Here is a 21,235-nt window from a genome sequence, read left to right as displayed (position 1 = left end):
ACCAGTCGCTGTGCTAAAAGTGTTCTGTTGTTGTACACTCTCCTCAAACAATAGCATGGTATTTTTGTTACTGTAATTGTCTCGGTCGTCGTAGTGAATGGACCAAGGCGCAGCGGGTCGAGTGCTCATCTTAACTTTATTAGTGAACACTTAAATAAACAAAACAAGAAACGAACTAACTAACAGTCTTGCAGGCTAAATACAGCAGTGCTAAGAACAACCTCCCACAATACCCAAAACAAACATACTCCCAATTATAGGACCTTCAATCAGAGGCAACAATAAACAGCTGCCTCCAATTGAAGGCCCCAATCCCAATTACTTAAACAAAGATCTAAACACCCTAGAATAGACATAGAAATATACAAACATAGAACAATGACCAAAACCCCGGAATACAAAATCAAACACCCCTCTACATAAACACACACTCAAAACCATTTAAAACAAATACCCCCTACCACGTCCTGACCAAACTATAATAACAAATAACCCCTTTACTGGTCAGGACTGTAGGGTGACTCTGGGAGCTCCGGACTGTAGGGCGACTCTGGGAGCTCCGGACTGTAGGCCTTCTCACTCGGTTCCGGACTGTAGGCCGTCTCACTCGGTTCCGGACAGTGGGCCGTCTCTCTTGGTTCCAGACAGTGGACCGTCTCTATACGGGGCACTGTCGCCGGAAGCTCTGGACGAGGCACTGTTGCCGGACACTCTGGACGAGGCACTGTTGCCGGAAGTTCTGGACGAGGCACTGTTGCCGGAAGTTCTGGACGAGGCACTGTTGCCGGAAGTTCTGGACGAGGCACTGTCGTCGGAAGCTTGGGACTGGGCTGATGCACTGGAAGCCTGGTGCGTGGGGCTGGTACTGGAGGTATCAGACTGGAGACACGCACCTCAAGGCTAGTGCGAGGAGCGGGAACAGGACGTACTGGACTGGGCCGATGCACTGGAAGCCTGGTGCGTGGGGCTGGTACTGGAGGTATCAGACTGGAGACACGCACCTCAGGGCTAGTGCGAGGAGCGGGAACAGGATACACTGGGCCGTGAAGCATTACTGGCGGTCTGGAGCATACAACCCCTACGGCCTGAGTGCTCACTCGAGCATGGCACTTGCGTGGGGCTGGAATCATTTTCACCGTACTGTTCGTGCGCATAGGCGAGATCGTGCGCACTTCCGCATATTACGGTGCTCCTCTGATCCTCTGTTCCCCATAATAATCACGGATAGTTGGCTCAGGTCTACTGCCTGCCCTAGCCAAACTACCCGTGTGCCCCCCCAAAAAAAATTTGGGGGGCTTCCTCTCCTGCTTCCTTATCGGCGCATATATAGCCTCATACCGGCGCCGCTCTGCCTTGGCTGCTTCTATCTCCTCCGGTGGGCGACGGTATTCCCCAGCCTGGTGCCATGGTCCAGCCCCGTCCAGAATTTCCTCCCATGTCCAAAACTCCTGATAGTCCACCTGCTGCTCCTTTCTCCGCTGCTTGGTCCGTTGGAGGTGGGAGGTTCTATCACGGTCGTCGTAGTGAATGGACCAAGGCGCAGCGGGTCGAGTGCTCATCTTAACTTTATTAGTGAACACTTAAATAAACAAAACAAGAAACTAACTAACTAACAGTCTTTCAGGCTAAATACAGCAGTGCTAAGAACAACCTCCCACAATACCCAAAACAAACATACTCCTAATTATTGGACCTTCAATCAGAGGCAACAATAAACAGCTGCCTCCAATTGAAGGCCCCAATCCCAATTACTTAAACAAAGATCTAAACACCCTCGAATAGACATAGAAATATACAAACATAGAACAATGACCAAAACCCCGGAATACATAAATCAAACACCCCTCTACATAAACACACACTCAAAACCATATAATACAAATACCCCCTGCCACGTCCTGACCAAACTATAATAACAAATAACCCCTTTACTGGTCAGGACGTGACAGTAATAGCTACTGTAAATTGGACACTGCACCTTGATTAACAAGAATTTAAACTTTCTGTCCATGTCAGACATGTCTATTTACCGGAAAGTTGGCTGTTGTTTACAACATCATTCTAGTCACATTAGCGCACGTTAGCAATAACCTTCCAGGTTTAGGGACACCTATCACATAGACGATAATATCTTACAGTATCGGAAGCGATGATAAATTATCACAATATTGAGTTAATTAGTGGATCACTTATGCCGACTATAACTAATTGCAATTTGCATTGCATTATAAAACCTTCTATTAAAAGCTTTTGGCTAAAATTGTATTTCATTTAATCAAAGGTCAGTCTATTAATATTGCAGTTGAAAGATTAACCAAACCAAACAGAGTTTATGATTGATCATAGGAAATAGAAGAAAACAATAGTTTAAAGTCAATATGATATTACACAATCATACTAGAGAAGTGTAAAATGTCCAGTATTTCTACAAAAACTCTGATAGAATGTTGTTTTTCCTGGGAGACATTTCTTATTCTGGTTTTGAGATCAATGGGCTCAGGCTTTGGCCTTTCTGTCTGTCAGTGCTGTACATCATATCTGATAGCAGCCTACTCAGGGGAATGAAGGATCATTGGGCAGATAGGAGAAGAACACCAGTAATGCCATAGCAGAGGTCAGCATGGGCGTCTGAATGGCTGCTGACCTTATATTGCATATCTTATCATCTCATATTCTGCTCATCCTGAATTATGTAGAATAATAGAAACTGTCAATTTGCATCAAAACTACTATAAGGGCTGAAATCACCAGCTTGCCAGCACAAAATAAGTGAGTATTCATAATAAATAAAATGCATTGTGTTGTGTGTTGGTATGTTTACCATATGTTCACTAAAGCAGTCGCAAATATTCAAGAGGAGTTTAGGAAGCTTTGCAATGTTCAATGCTCTATTGTTTTCATGGGAGCTGACTTATTTGATTCTATGCCTGCAGAATGGTATCTGTTGTGAACAATAAAGCACAGCTCTATGCTCCTTATTATGCTATTTCCAATCCCCTACGGACTCAACTTGACTTAAAATCCTCTTGGGGGTAGACATTCCTCCAGTACTGTGACCGTTCCTGTGGGCCGCCAGGGGTGGCTGGACTGTTTCTCTCTAAGCTCCATCCTTTGGGACTAATCTCTCCCAGTCTACAGACTGTGTGTGTGTTGGCTAATTAAGGTATTAATAGTAATGAACATCAAGGAGAGAGAAGAGCCTCTGCTACGCTGTGCTGCTGTGCTTAGCCAGCCCAGATCACATAAACAGACGTACTGTTATATGGTGGTGGCTAGATAAACACATGTGCCCCCATCTATATAAGACATGGATCAATATAAGCAGCCATGTGTTGACTCATTCTGATTGCCTCCTAGTCTCTCCCTGCATGCCTGCCTGCCTACCAGTGATGGCTTGGTGAAGGCTGGAGAGGAGTTCAGTGTCTGGCCAGTGTGTGCGGCATTAGGCATCAGGCATGCGGCCTTGGCTTTTGAAGTATCTGCCTGTGAAGTGATCTGATAAGCTGGAGCTGAGGATGCTGGAGTGCTTTTAGGTTCAAAGCCACTGAAGAGAGAGCCTGCTACAACATGCAGGCAAGGACCCTTTCAGACAAAAGGGAGCCTCAATCTGAGCGCTGTGCCCCAAACAGACATTGTAATGTCACAATGTCACCCCTATCTGGAAGTCAAATTGGACCATTACACGCATTTGCTTTGATGATGAAACCTTGTCACACTGATAGGTTTCACAAATATGTTATCAGCATTAGACTGTGATAGCTAATAATTAAGCATCTGCAAATGTATTTGGAGCAGCAAGGAAATGTCAAAGTTGACAGCCCCTTTGTTGTCCTGTAAATGCCACTTGAAATTGATTGGTAACGTTTGCTTTAAATGCATGTCATATTCTATTGAATACAAAGAGCTATGTTTTAAGTAAAGATAAAGGCAGTTATTAGAAAAAATTACAGAAATTAAAATAAGCTCTAACACATGCGCTAGGGTTTGAATCAATCATATGATGAGTGTTGTTTGAGTACAGCAGTCCATGTAGCAGCTGTTATAGCTGTGAGCGTTGGAAAACCTATAGTCCACAGGTCAAGCAATGCTCTTGGTGCTGATAGGAAAGCTCTGAACAACAAACCCATGAAGCTTGGTAACTAACTGTTCAGCACCATGGACAGCTGCGGCATACTAAAGACTGAAAGGATCTGCCTTTTGTCGGTGTAGCGCAGTGTCAAGTCCTACAATTTGCCAGGCTGGAAAGTAGGCCTGAAACTCTCAACACCAGCATTATTGTTTAGAATAGGTTCACTGTCCAATTTATCACAAAGAGATTTTCTGAAATCCCGATTTTTACACGCCAAGAACAAACCGCGAATAAGCCTCGTGCCCGAATCAATTTTAAATCGACATTTTCAAAAGGTACTCTGCAGATTTTCTTTCTTATTTAAATGAACAAGCAATACTGAAGGTGTGTGGTGGGTTGTGAATTAGTAGGGCGAGTTAATCTTCCCTGCGCAGCACCGCGGCATCTCGGAGAGGATCATTATTCTCGGTGTGTTAAAGCAGTGTGTTGAGAGGCTCTCTGGTGCTGTCTGTCTACGGGAAACAGGTCCTAAGGATTTCTGGAGACTTCAACAAGGCTACACTATAATATAAGCTCATTTATAAGAGTGTAATAAGTCATGAAGTTTGCGTTAATTGCAATTAGTTTAATGTTTTGGCTGGTGACACATCTGTCTATACAATACATGTTCTATTGTTTTAACTCTGCATTTTGAGACCTGTTTTAGATGTGGACTAGTTTTAGTGGTAGATAGGTGTTAATGAAGTGTTGTTTGGAGCAGCGACAAGCCTGTCTGTGACCTCAAACGTGTTTCTAAGAATATAATTAATGTTGAAGCTACTTCAAAAACAAGAGTTGGCCTGATTGTTATTAATCTAAGGTTTCAGCATTAATGAGTTATACCTCTAACTTTCTGACTCTGCGAGGTCAATGTGAATTTACAGTACAAGGTAACATTATCCCCCAGGCTATAAATCCTGGCGCTCAAAACAGACAAACGGGATTATACAGTAACAATGCAGATGTGCCAAATTATGTCTCTCCCCCATAGGACGCCCCTCTCCTCGCCCCCCCCCCCAACGCCCACGGGGCCACCACATCCACCCCCCCCCCCCCCCCCCCCCCCCCCATTTCTCCCTTCGCTGATTTGAATAGCGGGACTCTGCAGAGAGTATCTGCGCTCTTTTGTTCAGTAGCACTTGGTTGCCGGGGAGGTGAGAATCGTTGTAGCTCTCCTCATCACGTTTCGTCTGTCTCTCTTCTCTTTGCGCAATAGGACGGACACCAGATACCCCGTTTTTTGTGTTTTGGACCTCTCCAAAACGCGATTCGTTCTTTTTTCCAACTCTTTCTACGGTTTTGGTGCGCTCGATGCCTCGCACTGCTGACTGTGGCTCGTGACTAGCAGAACACCTGCACGGAATCAGACCAACGTTACTCTGAGGCGGCATCGCTCTACATTCCTGAGGACTTGACAGAGACACCAGAGCGGCTCACGGTCACCTCCTCCTAAAAGGTGAGAACAATGTGTATTAGCCTATTCCAGTATATTACATTACGATTTGTCTTTTTGGCGTCGCTTAATATGAAGCTTGAGAAATCGGTATCTTGGGTATTCGTTATTAATAAGGAGTAGGCTATATTCTATCTTCACGAAGACAAAGCGAGGTATTTGTAAATAAACTACCACTTAAATAAATACAAATAGTCTATGCATGCGTTGAAGAGACTTCAGTATTTAGTTTTCCATGTGAGCATTGACATACTGTATCACTGTATAGTTTATTTCACTCTTGTTTCCAAACCTTTTATTTGATGCCTTTATTCTGTTCGAGTCTTGAATAACACATTTTGCATCTTGTATGAATTTCAGTTGTAATTTTATTCTGAAAAGTTTTTGCTATGTTTTTACGTGCTTTAACCCTTTTTTAACCTTGCTATAACATATGTAGAATCCTTGCTGATACTACAATTAGCTCCTCTTAGCTAAGAGGAAAAGTGCATGCTTGACATCTGGATGACATCTGAAGAATGATACTTGTTTGTCCTCTTATGATCTGATCTAACTGTTATCATGTGTGGTTCAGTAATCTTTCACTGCCTTGCGTGATATTGTGGTCTGCAAAGTAACAACCATCAACCCGGCAGGGGTGTGACAGAAAATGTGTTCGTGTGTTTAATGTGGGGGAATGTTTTAAAAGCCTATCGGCTCTGTTTTAAAGCCACTTATTTTTTTGGACGAAACAATTAGAAGGATATCGGCCTTGGCGAAACCAACATCATGAGCATCTGAGCAGCCTTGCTCCATTTCTCAGGAAGAGTAGAGATTATAGTCTTCTGACGGAGGGAGGATGTATTGCATATGCTGTGAATTCAACAAGCAGCGAGCCCTTTCAGTAAATCCTAAAGCAACGACAGCTAGCTAACCGAGAGAGGGAACTCTAGACGTTATCTTTGATGGCACTCTGTCAAACATGGCATGTGTTTTTATACTTTTTTATACATGGCATGTGTTTTTATACTTTTTTATACATGGCATGTGTTTTTATCTGCTGTCTGAAAAACGAACAACTCCTGCTCACGCGAATGAAAGCGCACGGTCAAATGCTGGTGGAGTATGTTGCGTCAGTCTGCAATATATATGCCTTTGGATCGGACAATGATAGACGATGCTGCTGAACAGCGTACTGTACGTGTGTATGTGTATTTTCATGTTCAGATGAGCCCCAGCGAAATATAGCACGGATTCCAACCAGCACTTCGTGAAATGATCATCTTTCTCTTTTATCTCTCCGCTCCACTTCTTTCTGTGCATGCATGTGTGTGAGCTTGCCGATTCCACCTGGGTAGAAACTGTTTTGCCCATCCATGTGTGTGTGTTTGTGTGTGGCATTGCCAGTACTCTAAGACAGGCGGGCTGATGGATGGGAAAACTATAAAGGTAGGCTTGGCTCACACGGCTGATGCGTGGTGACATGGGGGAGATAAAAAAAAACAAAAAAACGCCTCAACAGCTGCATGCTCATTATTTGAGCTTTTTTCCCTTCACATGGTTGAGCAGTCATATGTGTGTATGTGTGCATCTGGAAAAGCTGTCCCTCCTGTCACTGACCCGTGTTGGGGGACCATCAGGGTTCCGTAGCTGGCACCTGTGGAAACGGAACGCTCCCTAAACAAAGGTGATCAGTGCTAATCGTGTTAGTGGGAGAGGCCCCCCCCCCCCCTCTCTCTCTTTCTCTATTAGCCTCTCGTTCCCTCTCCCTCCACCCTTCTCTCAGTCTTTCTCTCCAATGCTCTCTGTCTCTGTCTATCCCCTCTCTCTGTCACCCCTCCCTTCTCTCTCTCTCAGTCTTTCTCTCTTTCTTCAGGTTCAAAGACGAGCTGGCTGACACCACTAAACTAATCTCAATAGAGGTCTTCTGTGGCACTGCCAATTTGGTTGCTGTTCCATTTTTCTTCTTTACACGAGGCACAGTAGAGGCACAATATCCCATCAGATAGTTAGTTGCACACTGCTCCCCAATGGCTGTTTTCCAATGATACTGACAACGGCCAAAAACAGCTCAGAAATGTTGTCATCACAAGTGGCTGAGGAGAATTCAGAGTTTTTTCTGCTTTTGCATGGGTTGACTCGCAATGTCTTTCAATAATGTGCCTCCCTGCTCGGCTGCACACAGCTTAGCACCGACACTTGCAGGGAGCGACGTGAACAGCGATAATTCAATTTTGCACTTGAGTAGCATCCAAGCCAATGAAAGAAAGCATGGATTTTCGGAGGTTTCACTCATGTAGTAAATTAATATTCACTTAATTAAGCAGTCACTGTCTGTTGAATGAACAAAATCACTCCTGAAGTTTTTCAACAGAACTTGACAAACTGCAGGGTATCCAGATGTCTGCAGATGGTTCAGATGGCCAATAGTGACAGTATTCCTGCTGAAAGCAATACCCCTTTCATACATGCAGTGCAAAATGGGGGGGGGGGGGGGATTATGTGCCTTCAGACACAGAGAGAGTCTAGTTTAAAGACGTAGACAGCCCTGATCAAATTAAACAGTGCAAACGCTCACAGCATTCTGTGTGAGTGCGTGCATATGAGTGAGTTATTGTGTATCTGTGTGAGAGAATGAGTGTGTCTGTGAGTGTGTTGTGTGCATATGTGCTTGTGTGTTAGTTAGTGCGCGTGTGCATGCACGTGTGATTGTAAGTGTGTGTCTGCACGCTCATGCATGTGTCTGCATGTGTATGAATCCCACTGACTGAGGTCTGCTTTGGCTTTTTGCCAGAATCCCAGGGACATTTTATCACCTTAATGAACCTGGTGTTTCTGCTTTGATTGACAGCTCAGGAGAATCTCAGGCTGTTCTGAAGCCTCTGGCCTGGCAGAGCAGAGCAATACTGAGCTGTAGCAGGATGTAGGCTCTCATCTGGCATTAGCAATGCTTTGACGTAAGCCACATTGGCTAACCACAGTGCCGGGCTGCAGTCACAGATGTGCCATTGGCTAACCGCATGCAGACAAAGGCGAGCAGCAGCTCTCAGCAGAAACAGCTTTTGAATATTCATCGGTGGAACAGACCACGAATGCATAATTCAATGTGGGCATTTTGCCTATTAAACACCATAAATAATCAATGACATCTGGTAACAGTTTTTGTCAATTTTTTAATGGAGGGCACAAAGGGGCTACTTAGGAGTTGAATATCTTTTCCCCCCTTCTTTGTTGATCATTTTGTTTGGATGCATCCTTTGTTAGTAATATGGCTCAGGTGCCGAATGAAATGGTTTCTGTATTGTCCAGGTTGGAATTGAATAATGATTCAGACTCTGAAACCAGTAAGGGAAGAATACTTGCTGTTTATTTCACCAATTTGCCAGTGGGTTCTTATCTGGAACATTTAATCCTCACACAGAGAGACTAACCTCCCCAGGGGCTCTGTAGTGTAGGAGGCTGCAGTTCTTTCGGCACTGGATAGCTCCAGGACCAATGCTGTCATTGTCACTGATGCTTCCTCAAGCACAGCAGAATCTGTTACTGCTAAATTAAACAAGAGTAGGTGCAAAGCAATAGAGAGAGAGAGAGAGAGATGCTATAAGGTTGGAACACAGAATGAAACCACTCCAGACTCTCTCTTCCTCTCCATCCCCCTCTCATCTGCTTCTTCGTTACTGAAGGACATGACGTGGTTGTGGATGGCACCGCGACAGATTGCTGGGCTCCCATCCCTGGTATGTCCTGCCATCTGACAGACCTTGATAAGCCTTTAAACAGAGAACACTTGTCAAGGTTACAGATGAGTGAAGCGTTCTTTAATTTCTTCAGAACAACTAGTTCCCAGAGGAGCTGTATGTTTTGTGAGTGGGTTGAGTCGGGTTATGTTTTGATGTATGGGGAAAAACCTGGAGGTCTGAAACATATTTTTGAAGACTTAGAGAAGAAAAACAGAGAAATAAAACAGAGAGACACAGAAGGAGAAACATAAGCTCTTCAAGCCCCCATTACAGAAAATGATTCCTGAGGCTCTCTGCCTGCCACCGTCCCCCTGACTGCAGGTATTTATGAAGCCCAGAGTCTGTCGGATAGCTATAAGAAGCCCAACTCTTATCATATATCTGCCTTGTCTGAGTCTGGGGGGAGACCAACATGAATCGCGTCGGATTTCTGGAAGAATGGAAAGTAATGTAATTAATTTCATTCAAATCCCTCTCGGACCCCGGTTGTGGCGCCTCTGAATTTCTATTTGCGGCTTTGTGAATGCAATATGCCTGTTCACTATCGGCTATTGATATTAGTTATTAGTTTGCAGGCGACAATGAGATTTCTCCCCCTTGTGTAATTCAGAGATGCTCATTAACATGTTAAAAAGATACTGAAAGCTTTATGCGGCTTGCCTTAGTGAATAATTTCTCTTAAATGTGGTGGCTTCAAAACAGCAGTACGGGTGTTTTGTTCTGTATAGAACATTTCATTCAGTTTTCATATTTCCCAGACAAAAATACAAATATTTCTCTGTGTTCCTTCCTGAAGGCAAAAGCTCAGAACCTCAGGTACAGTATCTAGATTTTTGGTTCTAATACAATATGCACCATTGTTATTTTCTCATTTCCAAGATACACACTGAGATCAGGCTGATTCTCTATATTGTGCTACTCTGTTATAGTGCCCTGTGACAGTATTCTGACCTGTATTCAGGTGGATTTAGTGTTTTTCAGTAATTGGTGGATTTGCAGCAAGGGTCAAAACCGAAAGGATTTTCCAATCGTTTCATTCTGAACAGAACTATAATTTCTTTTGTTCAGTTCCATTGTTCTGACCAGAAAAATCAAGTTCTGAATCGGTTTGAATCCCAAAAACTTAACGGTTTATATCATCCCTTTGTGTTCCTTTTTTAACCTCTGAAATAATTTTTTTGTACATTTAGGTCGACATTAAATTACTACACCAATCAATGCGGATAGAGCAGCTTGCTACGGAGCAGGCAAGCTATTTACATGCACTGGACAGAAGAGTGTAGGGCGTGAGATGCGACTGAAATTTTGCAGATGGGGAGAGAGCGAGAGAGGGTGGAGGAGGAGGCTTGAAGCGCTGAGCATCTTGTTGTGACATGTATTATCATTATTTAGGGGAGGCAGTTTTAGTAGCCTACTGGTTAGAGCATTGGGCCAGTAACCGAAAGGTTGCTAGATCATAATCCCAGAGTTGAAGGTAAAAATCTGTCGTTCTGCCCCTAAACAAAGCAGTTAACCCACTGTTCCTAGGCTGTCATTGTAAATAAGAATTTGTTCTTAACTGACTTGCTTAGTTAAATAAAAAAGTTATCTGAATTAGGCTGACAGAATTATACCTACGGAAGAGCGGCGTCTATGAAGGAACTTTGAATGTCTTTTAACTTCAGAAAGTTGACTTAACGTTGGACCAGCTAGATAGCTAACAAGCTTGTGTGTGCAGAGTTAAAATAAAAATGTCTTACCTTTCTGTAGTTGATAAATCCTATGTGAAACGTGATAACTATAGTATCTTTATATATCATTGAAAAGGTTAATCCTTTCTTCTCGATTTAAAATCTTTATCCCTCATTTCTGAATCACGCTGATAATGTCAGTAGGCTACTAGACTATGTTTTCGGAGGGGGAGGGTTCTACACACAGACACACACTGGCAAAGATTTCAGCTGGCAGGCAAGCAGACAATGGAATACGTTTTTGAGTGACAGAGTGAGGGCTTTGCATAGGCGCTTTGTTGCGTTTTTCGTGGGACTGGAAAAAATTCCCGGAACGTAAAATAACTTTATTAACCGGTTCTCATGCTTTTAAACAGTATTGATCACTTTTGTTTGTGGTTCTGATTCTGTTCCTGGAAAAATGTCATTCTTTCCCAGTTTTCTGTTCTGTTCCCTGAACCGATTCCAACCCCTGATTTGCAGGCTCTGTAGGGGAAGTTACCTGTCTGATATCAACAAAGCATCTCCTGTAGTGAGGGGATACTGGAATCTGCTGAGCTGAACAGAATGAGCTACAGCAGCTTAGGCAGGCCAAGGTTAAAGCCCACTTCCTCTGTTGCAGCTCCACACACACACACACACACACACACACACACACACACACACACACACACACACACACACACACACACACACACACACACACACACACACACACACACACACACACACACACACACACACACACACACACACACACACACACAGTTCCAGGTGGTTAATGGCTGTCCTCTGAGGGGGCCAGGAGGGGCCTCCAGTCCTACTATGGTACTTCATCCACTCTATAACCTGGAGGGGGAAACTCAAACCAAAACTCCAGCCATTTGATTCAATGCTGAAGTCTCTCAATGTGATGATTTTATAGCAAGTCAAATGTCCCACCAATACACTTCGCAGTCACTCTGCAGTCATTAATGAGAATGTCAATGCCCCACTGGAGTGATTTTGCATGGAGGGAGTGGGACCCATTATTCTCCTTTAGATTTGTGAGATTCTCTGTTCAATTTACTTGGTTTTGGGAAAATTGCACTTTGAAAATGTAATTTCCTTTCACATTGCAACTGCTGTGTCTTGGCAACAAAGTACAAACAGGCACATATCAAAAGCCATTTGTTTGCTGCGTTGCCATTTCAAGAAAGAAACATCAGCAAGTCAGTAACCCAGAACAACATTGATGTTGACTTTTTATAGAGTAAAGAGACGAAATGTGTTTCATTTAGAGTTATTAGAGTTTGTGTCTATAAAACACACACACACACACACACACACACACACACACACACACACACACACACACACACACACACACACACACACACACACACACACACACACACACACACACACACACACACACACACACACACACACACACACACACACCACACTCACACATCAGGACATTCTGGTCCTGATAATGTAGGAAAACATGTACACACACACTGAGAAAAACACTGTTTCTTTGTGTTGTCTCAGTGATGCATTTGCAACATTTTAGGCTCCGGGTTGTTAAACAATTAGCTTTTAGCCGTGTTACACAGAATCTCTGCAGGCAACTTCTCCTAAGTGATTTGAATTGCTTTTCCATTTTGTTTGCCACATATACACTTAACTGGTGGGCTTGTAACCAATTCCCTTCTGTAATTAACTGTCATCCTACAGAATAAATAGAGGAGGAGCAATGCAGAAAGTAAGAGAGAGAGGCACTAAATACTTCAGTCCCAAGACGTGGCATGTTTCTGTTTGCAGTGATTTGCAAGGATAATGTTATTCTTGCAAGGGTAATCTGTTATCTAGCAGAGACTAGAAAGTTGGTGTGTGAGTGTGTGTCCGTATGTGTTTGGGTGTCTGTGTGAGTGTGTGTCCGTATGTGTTCGGGTATCTGTGTGAGTGTGTGCATACTTATGTGTCTGTATTTCACAAAAGTGTGTATGTCAGCATCAGAATAAATGTTGCCCCATGCCAACCCCTCCATGCCCCCACTCTCCCCACCCACAGACATTCCTCCCAGAGGGGTATCCCTGCGCCGCTCTCGGCCCCCCTACCCTCTGCCTGTATGTGTGTCCCAGTGAGCACGTCTCTCCCCTGGCAGGCCGTCTGTCTGGCATCATGGCCTTTGTCTCCTCAGCTGTAATTAACAGGCTTTAATGCCTTTCTGTATGTCTGCTGGAATCACCTCTGGTCAGCAGGGGCTGTCCAGGGGCCTTCTGATTAATCTGGCAGCTGCTCACATGCACGCACACGCGTGGGGGCTGCCCCGACGGCCCGCTCTCTGTTCAAATAGATTTGAGAGCTTTCCCAGTGATGGATGCCTCTTTTCTCTATACCACTATTAGCTGGGCTGTTAGTGCCTGGCTGCTGTCGCAAGAACCACTAGGGCTACAGAACCAGACCAGTAGGAGCATTAAAGCTGCTCAAATTGATCCAACCAGCTAGAGAACTGTCCAATCCTCTAATGAAAATATCAGACGAGAAAGGGTCTGGTATTGAATCCTCGGTCTGCTGCATCAAGTGTTGAAGGCTTAATGGCGTCAAAATGGCTCCTTGTTTTGTTTCTTTTGTCCCTTTTCCTTTAATGTGTCCAAGCCCCATCACCACTACCGCTCTCCCTCCCCCAGCCTTTCCTCCCTCCTCTATCCACAGGCTTAACCGCTGTTCCGTGAGCAGCAGGCGACTGGCGGAGCCCTAATTGGGCGTCAGCTTGCGTGACCTTCATTGTTTTGACAGAGGCTGATCAGACGCAGGCAGCGCTCCTCTCCCCAACACGCCTCTCCAGCGAGGACCCGAGGACAGCATGGAGGAGACCCATTAGCTGGCTGGCTTCTCTGGGCTTCTGTAGGGGTCAGGGTTGGGGCTATTACTGTGAGTCCACCGTTGTGGAGTGGTGTTTTGCGCTCGCCTCCATGGTCTTGAATGAAAAAGTGCTGCAGATCACTTTAGCGTGTCTGGTGTAAACACAGAGATAGGTTAAGATACTGTATTATTTGCCGTTGCTCAATTAGTATTCAGCCCCTTGCGTGCAGCCTTTTCTCAGAGGGGATGAAGAAATACACCGGCACTGTGGTCATAAAGGGTCCCCTGTGATTTATTAAGACAACATTGCTTCTGACCACAGTGGTTGGGGACGTGAACGACGTGTCGTTATGGAGCTGAGTGTGCAGATCTCTCTGCTGCTCTGCAGTGGCTTTAAGACACTAGAGTGGGCAGTTGCAGGATGCAGATTGTGCTTGTTTTCTCCAGACTCCAGCACTAGTCTCAGTACTTCATCATGGCTCTCTTGTCAGTCCAATCCAAATGATGAAACATGAGCTTCCTACCGTCACTATGTCTCAAAGACCCCTTAATTAGCATCTTCACAGCAACCAAAACACCAACCCAGCCCCCCTCCTCTCCTCCCTCTCTCCCTTCAGTTTTAATACCAGACATCTAGGTCAAAACAGCATTCAAAGTGCCGTTTAGTGTCGGTGCTCGATCCGTCGCAATCACAGGGTTTGATTACGCTATCCCGTATTCCTAATCAGGAAAGCAGGATCATTGTAGAATAGATGCTCGTCACATTGCCCGGCTGCAATCAAAGCATTGTCATGTGTTATATATTACACAGTCTTTAATTGGCTGCTCTCGTTTTATGATCGACCAGCGCCACGATGGCAGAAGCTGTCTTAATTAATGATGCTGTATAAATCTAGCCTGTTCCCAGAACTGTTTGTGCTGTTTTGCCAACTCCTATGGTCATTGTCACGCCAATGACCATAGGGGTTGGCAAGACAGCACGAACAGATCTGAGACCAGGCTAGCTCGTATCCAGTAGGAAGTGTAAATGTAGCTGGCCTGGTCACTCTGTCATATGGATGCATTGGACTGCCAGCTCCAGTTCCTATGGGATCTGGTCTTTACATTAGTGGGTAGATAAATGATGTGTTTGCTTTCCTGTGGCAGCGCAGTAATACTGAGAGGGCAGTAGGCCTGGGCTCTGGGGCTGCTTGGCTGTCTCTTATTCACCGCTCTGCTCGTCTGCTCCAACATGGGGTTGGGATGGGGGGAAGGACAGAGAACGGCTGGACTCTTGTGCCTCAACAAACTCCTTTGCACCAAGCACACGTGGCGAAAACTACTTGTCAATGTTTTTCCTAACAGCGTTAAACGATTGTGCAAATTAGTGTGGCAGCATGTATTCCAGATGTTTCTGTCCATCCTGCCCAATGGATTCCTGCCCAAGGAGGAGATGGATGGAGGGATGGTCCGCTTCGTCACGTTTTTGAGACTTCAAAACTTCTGAAGGGTTGGCGTTTATTCAGAGACAGTTTCTTCTTCTGTCCTTCTCCTTGCAACGCCAATCCTCCATCCATCCATCCCTCAATATTTCCATCCCTTCATCCTCCCATCCATTTCAATCAACCCTGCTTCCCATTTGCTAACTTCAAAAGCGTCACACCAACTCTCCCACTCTGCCAGAATGCGTTTTTTAAATGAAACAGTAAACATTGTTTGATGAGTTAGCTAATTGACTTCTCCAACACATAGACTGGCATAGCAAGGGGGCTGGGGAACAATAACTCCTTTATGTCTCATCCGGTGAACACTACGATCCACATAAGGGCTCCATCCTTTGATTAGTCCATAATGATACTGTATGTACATCGGAAATGGCACCCAATAGTGCATTATGTGCCCTGGTCAAAAGTAGTGCATTGGCCTATATAGGGTATTATGGATGATGGGATCTGGTCAAAAGTAGTGCTCTAGAGAATAAGGTGTCATCCAGAGTGTACTCTGTATAAGTGATAAGGTGAGGCCGTATGGGGAGGCAGGCTCCGTTATCCTCATTAATTATACAAAGCGTGTCCAACAGCCCCATTTATAAATAAATAACAGGTCTGTTATGAGCTCATAAAGCTAACATGAGACCCCTACTGTGTTTAGTTCTGTTGTTTCCCCTTTAGGTCACTCCCTTTAAAGGACATTTTAAATGTCTTTATTCTCCCTTTTGTTTATTCCATCCATTGTATTGACTGAGACTGCTAATTGAGCGGAACCTCAGAAGCTTTTGGACCCTAGCTTGTTGTAATAGTGTTTGGGAACTGTATGTTGGAGCAGATATTTAAAAAAATAACACATATTTGATCAATATGGTTTTGTATTGAATTCTTGTCTTTTCGAAATTAATTGTTTCTGAATCATTTTTGTACTCTCTTGGTGGGAGCTCCATGTTGAGGCACTATAGCATTTTTCAATTTAGTCGCTCTCCTGGCCACATTACCTGCTCCGTGGGCTAGCAAACCTCTCCTTTCTCTTCCAGTTTGTTGCCCATTCCCTCTTCCACTCCCTCCCTCCTCTCTTCCTCCCGCCAGACAGCCGCCTACACTGCAGTTGGTGGGACAGCAGTGGCAGGGGATGGGGAAAGGAAACATTATTAGGAATTAATTGGGCATGTGTGAGGCATCCATTAAAAGCAGGCTGGGCACACGCCGTGCAGGAACAGTTGGCTCCGGTGACAGGACTGCATCCATCAGAGCTGTACTAGCAGGATACTAGCAGGATGCTTCCATGGTTCCAGCACCAGCATCACACTCCCTCCCTCCGCACCCCACCATAGAGACACACCGAGGAGCGGAAGTTGAGTCAGGCTGCCTGAGGCTTTGATGGTCTGTTGGGACATTAGTAAAGTTTTTTCTTCATCTGAGCTCCCTGATAAACCGAAAAGCTGCAGGCGGCAGGTGTATGGAGAGATGGAGAGTAAACTAGACGAAACGAGACCGGGGAGTGCTAGCCCAGGTATAAGCGGGAGTTTGAGAGTCTTTACTCTTCTTTATATCATGGCTTCCTTTTTTAGTCACTTTCTCTCGCTGCTGGAGGAGAAAGCCATTACTCTTTCTCAGTCAATCCATCTGTTTATCAATACGTCTTTATAAGCACTGCATCAAGAGGGGTAGTCGATGAATTTCTGTATATATCGACTGGTTCCCCGTTAGTAACTCAAGGCCCCATGTGGAAGGGGCTGAGGTTAACACCACAAATCAAGCTAATTAATTGCACCAATTTAGTCATTAAGACTAAGTTGGAACAGAAAGCTGACACCTGTGAGGCTGCAGAGAAATCCAGGGAATTCACGGTTACATTCACTAGGCACCAAATGGAAGAAAATGGACTGAAACAGGAAGGGATTACCTGATCTTGTCCAATAAGAAAGCTTGCTTTTGTTTTCCGTTGCAAAACGTTATTCTACGGTGTCCACTAATGAATACGACCCAGGGGAGTAAAGTTGTATTCAATGTAGTTGGTTTCATCATAGATGATACACATGTGAGACGTCATGCATAGAATTTCACTATTACAGAGGCTGATCTACACAAACAAAAGTGTGTTAGGTGATGTTGTGTGCTGATGCTGTCTCTTTGAGCTCTCTCTCCAGTGATAACACATTCTGCTCCAGATTAGGGAAGATGTGCCAGGATGGAATACGATGGATGGGAGGGTGTGTGCGCTGTAGTATGTGGATGATTGGGGCTGAGGAGATGGGTGTGATGTAGGGGGTGCGGTGTGTGAGATAGGGCACCGTGGCCTCTGCCAGTGCTGTCTCTGGAGGTGTGTGGGGGTTTAGGGAGGACATGAAGGGGGAAAGAAAGAAACGGAGAGAGAGGGGTAGCACAGAGGGACAGAGGGTTGAGAGGGGAGAGAGGTGAGTTTGTTGACAGGCTCCGAGTGAGAGATTGAGAGACAGAGACAGAGAGAGTAAGAGACCTTCACAGCAGAGAGACAGACAGAGAGAGACCTTCACAGCAGAGAGACAGAGAGAGAGAGACCTTCACAGCAGAGACGGCAGCAGGGGCGGCAGGTAGCCTAGTGGTTAGAGAGTTGGACTAGTAACCGAAAGGTTGCAAGATTGAATCCCCGAGCTGACAAGGTAAAAATCTGTCATTCTGCCCCTGAACAAGGCAGTCAACCCACTGTTCTTAGGCCGTCACTGTAAATAAGAATTTGTTCTTAACTGACTTAGTTAAATAAAGGTAAAATAAAATAAAGAGAGAGCGAGCGAGACCGTCACAGCAGACAGAGAGAGAGTTCTGTTTCGGAGCACAATCAGTGATGCCTTAAGAGAGAAATGGGCCGGGCCTAGCCCTTCTGTCTCTAGATGCTGTTTGCAATCAGTCCTCCTGGTACCGATAGTTCGCAGGAAGCTGCCCTCCCTCCCAATCTGATGAGATAGGGCTGATAAAGATATGAAAGATGGCGCCCTTAACTCTCCCTCTCCTCCACTCTCTCTTCCTCACTGTCCTCGTGCGAGGAGGATAATTATAGGATGGAGGAGGTTATGTTGGCATGTCAACATGCTCTCTATGAGATTTAATGAGCCTCTCCTCTCTCATTTGTCACAGGCCTGTACATCTACTGTACTAGGACGCTTAACACTTGAAACCATCACCACTGTGTTTCCTGGGCACTTATTTGGAGTGTCACATAAAAAAGGCATTAGCACTCTAGGGCCAGGCCAGATTGATTAGAAACACAAAGAATGAAGGGTCCTTGTCATAATGTGGCCGGCAATCGCTCTTGTTTTTGGGGACATGTTGTACCATTAATATGAATGGGGGTGTCTGCCCGATCTTGCCTCTGTTGTTACTAATTGCAGCCTATTAATCAATTTATGCCAGCTGAGGACACAGTGGTTAAAAACACTTCCATCCGGCTGGCTGTGGCCTTGATACATGATCAATTGCTGGGATTACAGAGCTGCAGTGGTTTCAATAACACTCAAACACTCAAATACTATGGGGATGCCATGACAATGCAATCGTATGCAAATGAATTCATATTTCAACTAGATACAGTAAGTCATTGAGAACGAGAACTTTTTGGGATGATGACACGGCCAAATGGAATACATGAAAATATAGGTGTCACATTAAAAAAGGTAGAACTCTGAACTGCAGGAAAATAATCTGTTGATCACTTGTTTGTTCCATGTTTAGATTCTTACCTTATCAGGTAACATGGAGCTATATGAGTATCAATGTTTTGTGGAGCGTTAATATGTTTGCAGCCCAGAACTAAACTCATTTCTGGGGTCCTCGCTGTTTTGATCTTATAAAATGCCAAAATCATTCAGACAAATACATTTCCAAAGATATCGTTTGGAAGCACTGGCTCATGAATCCAAAATTCACTTACGGAGTGCAGTGGAATTTATCAAGCCCCTCTCTCTCTAGACACATTCTCAGGAATGAAGTAAAGTCTTTGAAATGTTATTACATTTACAGGCAGGCCTTACTGGCAAATGCTGTAATTTAGGTACAATACAGCAACAATGGAGACCAAATCATTCCTTTGCTTTAAATTCCTTGGCTGTTAAATCCAGTTTAATTCTACGCTGTGGTATTTCACTACAGACTAATAGGATCTTTACTGCCGATCCTCATTTTTCATGGTCGTCTGTTATACAGTATCATATTAATCCTTGCCTTTAGGCTTACAAAGGTGGAAGGAAAGAACTGCAGAGGAAATGAAGAAGTTAGGGTGTTGACCTATAACAGCAGTTCATCATTTAGATGAAATAACCATTCAACAATATTACATCATTATGATGCCCCTACTCCCTTTTGACATGAAATCCCATGTTATCTGCAGCATACAGTGCATTCGGAAAGTATACAGACCCCTTCCATTTTCCCAAATTTTGTTAAGTTACAGCCTTATTCAAAAAGTGGTTTCTATAAAGCATTTTCCTCATCAATCTACACACAATACCCCATAAGAACAAAGTGATAACAGGTTTTTAGACATTTTTGCAAATGTATGTAATTATAATTTTTTTAAATACCTTATTTACATAAGTATTCATGTCCTTTGCTGTGAGACTCGAAATTTAGCTTAGGTGCATCCTGTTTCCATTGATCATACTTGAGATGTTTCTATAACTTCATTGGAGTCCACCTGTGGTAAATTCAATTGATTGGACATGATTTGGAAAGATACACACCTGTCTATATAAGGTCCCACAGATGACAGTGCATGTCAGAGCAAAAACCAAGCCATGAGGTTGAAGGAATTGTACGTAGAGCTCGAGGCACAGATCTGGGGAAGGGTACCAAAAAATGTCTGCAGCATTGAAGGTCCCCAAGAACACAGTGGCCCCCATCATTCTTAAATGGAAGAAGTTTGGAACAACCAAGATCGTTCCGAGAGCTGGCCTCCCGGCCAAACTGAGCAATCAGGGGAGAGGGGCCTTGGTCAGGGAGGTGACTAAGAACCCGATGGTCACCCTGACAGAGCTCCTGAGTTCCTCTGTGGAGATAGGAGAACCTTCCAGAAGGACAACCATCTCTGCAGCACTCCACCAATCAGGCCTTTATGGTAGAGTGGCCAAATGGAAGCAACTCCACAGACAGCCCGCTTGAATTTTGCCAAAAGGCACCTAAAGGACTCTCAGACCATGAGAAACACGTCTGGAGGAAACCGGACACCATCCCTAAGGTGAAGCATGGTGGTGGCAGCATCATGCTGTGGGGATGTTTTTCAGTGGCAGGGACTGGGAGAGGGAAAAGATGAACGGAGCAAAGTAGAGAGAGTTCCTTGATGAAAACCTGCTCAGGACATCAGAGTGGGGTGAAGGTTCTCCTTCCAACAGGACAACAACCCTAAGCACACAGCAAAGACAACGCAGGAGTGGCTTCAGGACAAGTCTCTGAATGTCCTTGAGTTGCCCAGCCAGAGTCCAGACTTAAACCTGATCTGACAGCGCTTGAGAGGATCTGCAGAGAAGAATGGGAAAAACTCCAATACAGGTGTGCCAAGCTTGTAGCGTTATAACCAAGACTCCAGGCTGCAATCGCTGCCAAAGATGCTTCAACAAAGTACTGAGTAAAGGGTCTGAATACTTATGTAGTTTTTTTTTATTCTAAAAATCTGTTTTTGCTTTGTCATTATGGGATATTGTGTGTAGATTGATGAGGAAAACAAACAATTTAATACATTTTAGAATAAGTTTCTAACATAACAAAATGTGGAAAAAGTCAAGGGGTCTGAATTCTTTCCAAATGCATGTAAGGACGCAGAATATTAATTGCATGTACACAATTCCATTCCATGTTACCATCAAGTATGCCCACCAAAATCTTCCCATTTGAACACCTGGCTATGGTAGGAATATCAGTGAAACTTTAAGAGCTGTCAGAGTAGCTTCAGCAGA

At 44.4% G+C, this 21,235-nt stretch overlaps 1 protein-coding gene across 1 annotated transcript in view; it reads left to right on the top strand.

The window, feature by feature from the left end:
- Window positions 1-5,227: 5,227 nt before the first annotated feature.
- LOC106613725 (neurocan core protein) overlaps window positions 5,228-21,235 on the top strand; it is a 196,269-nt gene continuing 180,261 nt past the window's right edge. The window contains exon 1 of the mRNA XM_014216278.3: window positions 5,228-5,564. The gene's annotated coding sequence lies outside the window, so the exon portion shown is untranslated. The remainder of the gene's footprint in view (window positions 5,565-21,235) is intronic.

This window comes from Salmo salar, chromosome 10, assembly GCF_965601325.2.
Source record: "Salmo salar chromosome 10, fSalSal1, whole genome shotgun sequence".
Taxonomy (NCBI): domain Eukaryota; kingdom Metazoa; phylum Chordata; class Actinopteri; order Salmoniformes; family Salmonidae; genus Salmo; species Salmo salar.
Note: the sequence above shows the minus strand (reverse complement) of the source record. Positions and strands in the feature narration are given on the sequence as shown.